We start from the raw sequence: 6,825 nt of genomic DNA on the forward strand, positions 1-6,825 counted from the left end.
CAGAATTACTATGAGTCTGATCTGGTAGTGAGACCCTGAACACCCTGTAGACCCTTCCCTAAAATACAGAAAATAAATAAAGAAATGATTTCTTTGTCAGGGCAGAAGTACTTAATTTTTTATTTTATTTTTTCCAGAGCTGGGGATTGAACTCAGGCCCTTGCACTTGCCAGGGAAGCACTTATTCCACTGAACCATCTCCTCGGCCCAATTTTGAAGTTTAAATCATTGATTTTTTTTTTTTTTTCTATTCTCTGTTGTGGTTTTGAAGTCATTTGATTTTAAATGTGTGTGTGTGCATGAGGCTTCTTTCTGAAAGTGCTGCATGGTCACACGTGGCTCTGTGCCCATGTTGAGCTTGCAGTTGTAGCTGGTGTGAGGTGCGCACTGAGGCTGTATGCACGTACACTTGGCCGTTTGGTTGTTGCTGTTTCCCTGCAAAGGTAATAGTAGCCCAGGAAGCACCCTGCAAAAGAGTGTTCAAGTGGAAGGTATGAGAAATAGCGGGCTGACCAAGTTCCTTTGTTTGCAGTGCTGTGGAGAGAACTCGGGGCCTCATGGCTGCTAGAAAGTGCTCTGCATCTCGCCCTGTTCGCTTGTTGTGAGGAAGATTTAACCTTTGTGTTGATCAGGGTTCTCCCGAGAAATGGGATCGAATCCACAGTAAAGCACATGAGGGGGGTTTATTAGGAAGGCTCACAGACTGGACAGGAGAGCCAGCGGATCCAGCAACTGCTCAGCCCAAGGACTGGAAGCCTCAAGACAAGAGGGATTGTCTCAGTTACTTTTCTCTCATTGTTGGGACAAACTACCTGCCCCCCAGAATTAAGGAGGAAAAGGTTTATTTAGCTCACAGATTGTGAAGGTTTCAGTCCCTAATCAGCCGGCTCCAAGACAGGGTGGCACATGGCAGAGGGCAGCAGTTCATGGCGGGGGAAAACAGCAAAACAGCAAGAGCGAAACGGAAGAGTAGCGGCAGAGCAAGCAAGCCTCTCTCCCTCCCTTATGCTGTACTCAGGCTGTCTGCCCTAGGGCGGGTGTAGCACTCACACCCATAATCCCAGCCCTGGATCAGGAATGAATCACAAACTGTAAAGCCATCCCATGACTGCATGAGGCTATGGGGACCATAGCGGGGACAAAACTTGCAGCCTGGCCCAAAGCTGGGAGCTCCTGGAGAATCACTGCTCGAAGCCTCAGAAAAGGCTGCACAGGCTGGAGTCCAGTGTCCATAGGTGATGGTGACGGTGGCAGCCGCATCTGCTCAAGCCGCGTGGAGCTTTGCAAGCGCAGTCTGACGTCTTCCTTCTTCCCCTTTATTACCTTGGGGCTGTGAGCCTATTGGATGATGCTACCCACACTGGGGCGGGTCTTCTCCTTGGATTTGCTGGCCCGCATGCCAATCATCTCTGGAACCACCCACAAATATTCACAAGCGCTTTCCTGTGCTCCCAGGTCGCCTCGGTCTAGTACGGTTGACTGTGGAGAGCAACCATCCTAGAAGCTAAGGCTACTCCGTGAGCCCCTAAAATCAGTGGAAACCATGGCAGTCAGGTCACAGGAGGTGCTAATTTGCTGCTCTCCCTGTCGCCCATGCTGATCGTAAATTTCTGTTGGGTTTTTGAGTTTTAAAAAGTAGGACTCTAGGGGCCCTGCTGGTTAGCTCAGTTGGTTAAGCTCCTGCCCATGCAAACGCAGTCAAGACCAATGCTTAAGGCAGCCCGAGCCAGTCCCTTCTCCCCCCGCAAAAAAAAAATCCTTCTCAACGTTTTGAGACTGGGTGTGGTGGCGCGCGCCTGTAATCCCAGCTCTTGGGAGGCTGTAAACAGGCGGATCACTACAAGATCTAGTAGTAAGACCCTCAACACCCTATAGACCCGTCCCTAAAATACAACAACAACAGCAACAACAACAACAAAAAGCAGGATTCTAGTCCGAAAAAGGAGGGTGGGAGATGCCCTGGGTGGGGGCAGGGAGGGCAGGAAGCCGAGGGGTTGGAGACCTGGCCACCACTTTTGACAGCAAGGAGGAAGCTACTTTCTTTGAACAGGCAGCTTGAGTTTAAAAAAAAAAAAAAAAAAAAATCAAACTCTATTGGGAGTTAAACTAATTTAAAGTCGCATGGACTGGCGAGCTCAGTGGTCTGAATCGCCTGCTTAGGCAAGCACACAGGGCCTGCGGTAGGATCCCAGGCACCACATGCCACGCCAGCCCCACCCCCAGGGTGGGCTGAGCAGGCCACAAAAACAAATAAATAACATAACATAACATAACATAACATAACATAACATAACATAACATAACATAACACAAAATCCCAGTGCTGTGCTAGTCTATCTGCGGGGCAGTGGGTGAATTACTTCATCTCTCCGATTGCTTCCGTGTCACAAAATGGAAAAAAGAAAGCTCCTGGTCTCAAAAACTTTTGTCATGAACAAGGAAAATTTTAAAAATCCCTGCCAAACACTTAGGCTACAGGCCTGGCATGTGGTGATGCTTCAACAAGGCCGGCTCTCTTCCTGGTTGGCCGTTATTTCTCTACTCAAGCTTCACTCCCTGACCTTCCTCCTGTAGCAAGTGTCCTGGATCTCAGCATGAGGCGACGGTCCTTCCAGAGGCCTGCCAGACCCCGTCCAGAGGGAAGATTGAAGCTAGGGCTTGGCTGCTGGAGTAGGAGCTATCTCATGTATGTGCATATCTAGTGTCTACAGGGGGGACTGTGATTGGTGGCTCTGTGTTTGTTTTCTGGCAAAGATAACATGGAGGCAAAGATGCAGTGTATAAATGATGGCGTCTTTGGCTGAAGGAAGAACAATAGGTGCAAAGCTACAGAGACGCCTGAGCCAGTGAGCTCTGACCCTCGGACTGGACTGCAGCCTGGGAGACACCGACGATGAGCAGAACCTGGGCAGGGATGCAGCAGGTGGGCTGAGGTGTGCTGGAGGGCAGGGCTTGGGGTGGTGGGCCACACTTTCACCCTGGCTTTTGCCTTCCTGAGCCCCAGTGGACTGCTTGGTGGCAGCTCACTCCTAGCCTGCCTTGGTCCCTTCCCCATACAGCCTCTGGGTGGTTGTTGATTCCCCTTGGGGGTCTAGCCTCCAGCTGAGAAAGCAGGGAACTGGGAGAGGTGGGGGAGGGTGTGGAGGGGTGGGCAGGAATGTGGAGCTTATCTCCCTAGCAATTATTAACCAGGGGGCTGCAGCAGGGCACCAGACGGCCAGTAAACCAGGTCTGGGAGGCAGGCAGGGGCAGCAGTTCAAGGACAGAGTGGGGACAGAGAGGGGCCAGGAGCAGAGGATGGGCTGATGGCTCTTGAGCTGTACCCAAAGGCTGTAGTGCCAGAGTGAGGGCAGAGTGCTTTTGGGAGACCCAGAGATAAGAATGGATGGGGTGCAAGATCCGCAGGCAACAGACCTGGAGGTTGGCCAGTGCTGGAGCTGGGGCCCAGAGAGCAAAGGGGAGGTTTAGGCCCAAGGGAAAGGGATGGTGATGTTGAGCTCACCAGGTGGATGTCATTCCTGAGAGCAGGCCCCACAGCCTTCCAGCATGTGACCTCTCCCTGCACAGGGGAGGATGCAGTGAGCTACCAGAGTGGGTGCCCACAGTGCAGGGAAGGAAGGGGCCTGGAGCTGGCACTGGCATGGAGGAAAAGGAAGATCCAGAGAGGCCTAGAAGGATCCAGAGAGGCTGCAGCTGGGGATCAAACCCAGGACCTTGCACTTGCCAGACATTGGCTTATGCTGCTGAGCTATATCCCCACCCTCTGAGAATCCTTTAGAGCTGACATGTAGAGTGAAACATGCTGTCTCCTAGCATGTGGCACATCTCCATGGGGCCCCCTTCTCTGGAACAGGGTGTGTGCTGGTGAGCTCCTTCCGCACCCAAGCAAACCAAGGGCAGCTCAAAGTCTGCCCAGAATCACGCAACCCGCCAAAACAGGGTCTCAGAGCAGAGTGTGGTGCTGCACACCTGTGATCCTAGCACTCTGGGAGGATGAAGTAGGGTGATCAGAAAGGTAGCTGTTGAAAGAGGCCTTCTCAGGGATGGGGATATAGCTCAATGGCATAAGTACTTGCCTGGCAAATACAAGGTCCCAAGTTCAATCCCTGGTTTCAAAAATAAGTAAGTAAATAAATAAATAGATCCTGTCCCCAAATTTTAAAATAGCTAGGGTTGTAGCTTGGTGCCAAAGCCCTGGTTCAGTTCCTGGTACCTCAGAAAGAAAGAAAAGAAGGAAGAGAGAGAAAGGAAGGAAGGAAGGAAGGAACGAAAGAAGAAAGGAGTGTCTGATCTTAGCCTTACTTGCGCTTGCTTAAACTCTAAATCCAACAGGGGAGGGAGAAGGAAAGAGTCGTGTACTTCAAACCTGAAAGAATGTGTTAGGAATTGTGGACCCTGATAAGGACACACACACCCTTCCAGGGTGGGCTTCCTGGCCACACCTCACAGCCTCTGGGAGGCAGGCTGCTTGCTTCCTGCCATGTGACATGCTCCTGGGTGGGATTCTGGGGTTTTGCTGTAAGGAGTCTGACTTTTCAGAGAGATAGTAGAAGCATGGGACTTGAATGTACAGCCTTGGATTGCACGGCCAGTGCACAGGGGCCTGGATAGAAGCGCGAACGCCAAGGGTTGGGGCAGAAGAGTGGCACCCCAAGCTCTCATGACATCTAAAAATGGTCCCTCACTCTTCAGAGACCAAGCAGAGGCAACCCTGACTTAGTGCCCAGGGTCTTAGGGGCAGGGAGATTTGGTCTCTGAATGGCTTCCTGGATGCCAGGTCCAGTCTGACACCACTGTCCCAGGTGTCTTGGAGTCACCTCAGAACCCACAGCCACCTGGGTCCATTGAGGGACCTCGCTCCAGATGGCAGGGCTTGGTGACTGTGCCAAGTGTGGCTGGCTGGGTCAGGGCTGCTGCAGAGAGCTCATCCTGGGACCCTTGCGGAGACACTGCTTGGCAGATTCCCCACTCTGGAACCAGCCTCAAGTCCCTGGGTGTGGGTCCTCTGGGTGACTTGTAAGCATCGGCCTGGAGAGTGACCTGAGAACACTTTGCTCCCATACCTGCCACCTTTGTTCCCAGGGAGCTAAAGAGGCTACTGGACCAATTAGGTCCCCAGCTTCAGGAGAACAATGACAGAGCCCAGAGGCTTCCCTCGACCCTCCTGGCTGCAGTCCTCCAGCTTTTGGCTCTCAGCCTCTCTTCCAAGTGTTTCCTTGGCTGGGGGCGAGCAGGGTTTTGTCTCCCATGGAGCCCACCATGAGCCCAACCAGCACCATTTTGCCCCAAACTGGGCCAGGCAGTCCTGGGTCCTCCCTATGAATCCATGGGTAGCCTGGCCCCAAGAGGATGTGGGAAAAGCCTGATGCTTTTCCTTGGAGACCTTCTTCAGGCAGGAGAGCACACAGAGGCTGGGGAGAGCATTTATCTCAGCCTCCTCACAGGTGCATGGTGGGCCCAAGCTATCTGTGCGTGAGGACACAGGCCACCAACTTCTAGAATGGCCACTGTGACCTCCACAGACTGGCTCCGTGTGGCTCTGTGCCCATCCTGGCCTCCCGTGGCTACTCTGGTTCATCTTTTTGTAGATCTTTGGTCCCAGTCAGGGTACTTAGATATCTATTTATCTAATATTATCTATGTTCAAGAGCTATCTTGGTTTACGAACTTGTTTTGTTTTACATTTTGGGGGAAGATAGCTGCATTTGTGTTTGCGAGGGGAAGGTGGACAGGGTTGTAAAAGGTACTCAGTGCAGCAGAGAAATAGGCAGAAGGAAGAAGGGAAAGCAGCTTTGTTTTCTTTGAGGACACAGAGAGAATGTGGGGAAGGCCGAGGAATTCTCTTGATTGGAACAAAGGGACTCTGAGGCTTTCATGGCCTTTTGCTGGGGGTGGGGTTTGAGGGGGATGTTTAGATATACCTGAGGGAGCTGACTGGGGCCTTCCCTGAGGCGGCAGAATGGGTAGAAGTAAATTATATCTTGGACTAAGTTCGAGAAGAAGGAGGGAGGTGGTTTTGGGAAGATGGGCTTTGTTTTAAGGGCATTGCCCATATTAGATGACCACCATAATGATTTTAGCAATTTATACTAGGGCCAGAACCTATCTGATTATGTTCGTCACCAACATAGCGTTTGCAAATGGAAGTAATGTTTTGCCGAATGCTTTTGCTTGTGAACCAAGTTGTTTGCAAACCAAAGCATTCGTGAACTGAGGTACTGCTGTAGCCAATTTAGAGAAAGCTCCTACAGTAGAGCTGGCAAGGAATCAGTACCGGCATTTCATTGACTTTAGTCTATCCTAGAGTGTGCTGAGGTCTATTCTCTTGCTTGATCTGCATCCTTCAGGTGTAGCCAAGTCACGTATAATCAGATATTATTTGTGTATCTGCAGTAGTAGTTATCACCACCACACCCATGTGGGGCTTACTTAGGCTCTTGGGTACTTGGAGGGTTGGAAGAGCTTGTTTTTGTTTGCCACCGTAGCTGCACGTATATAGAAGACTTATGAGATGCTGTTGCAAAATCTCCAAGTTCAGTTCCCTGAGTCTGAGATTCTCCCAAAATCAAAGGTACTTAAGACTTCTGCCGGGAAACTCAGGGCAGTGTGAGCGAGTGGGGCGGGTGGGGCTCTGCCGTGCACCGTGCCCTGCTCCGCTTGGGAGGCCAAGCTTGAGATGTGGTCACCAGCGCTCTGACCTGACTGTGGCTGGCCTGGGAACAAAGAGTGATTGCAACTCTTTTGTGAACGGTGGTGGAAGGGGAAGGGTGGCCTGGGTCGCCTGGCCTTTGGCTTGGTTTTCCTTCCCGAGTGTCATGCCAGTGC

This window comes from Octodon degus, unplaced genomic scaffold (assembly GCF_000260255.1).
Source record: "Octodon degus isolate 3935 unplaced genomic scaffold, OctDeg1.0 scaffold00073, whole genome shotgun sequence".
Classification (NCBI taxonomy): domain Eukaryota; kingdom Metazoa; phylum Chordata; class Mammalia; order Rodentia; family Octodontidae; genus Octodon; species Octodon degus.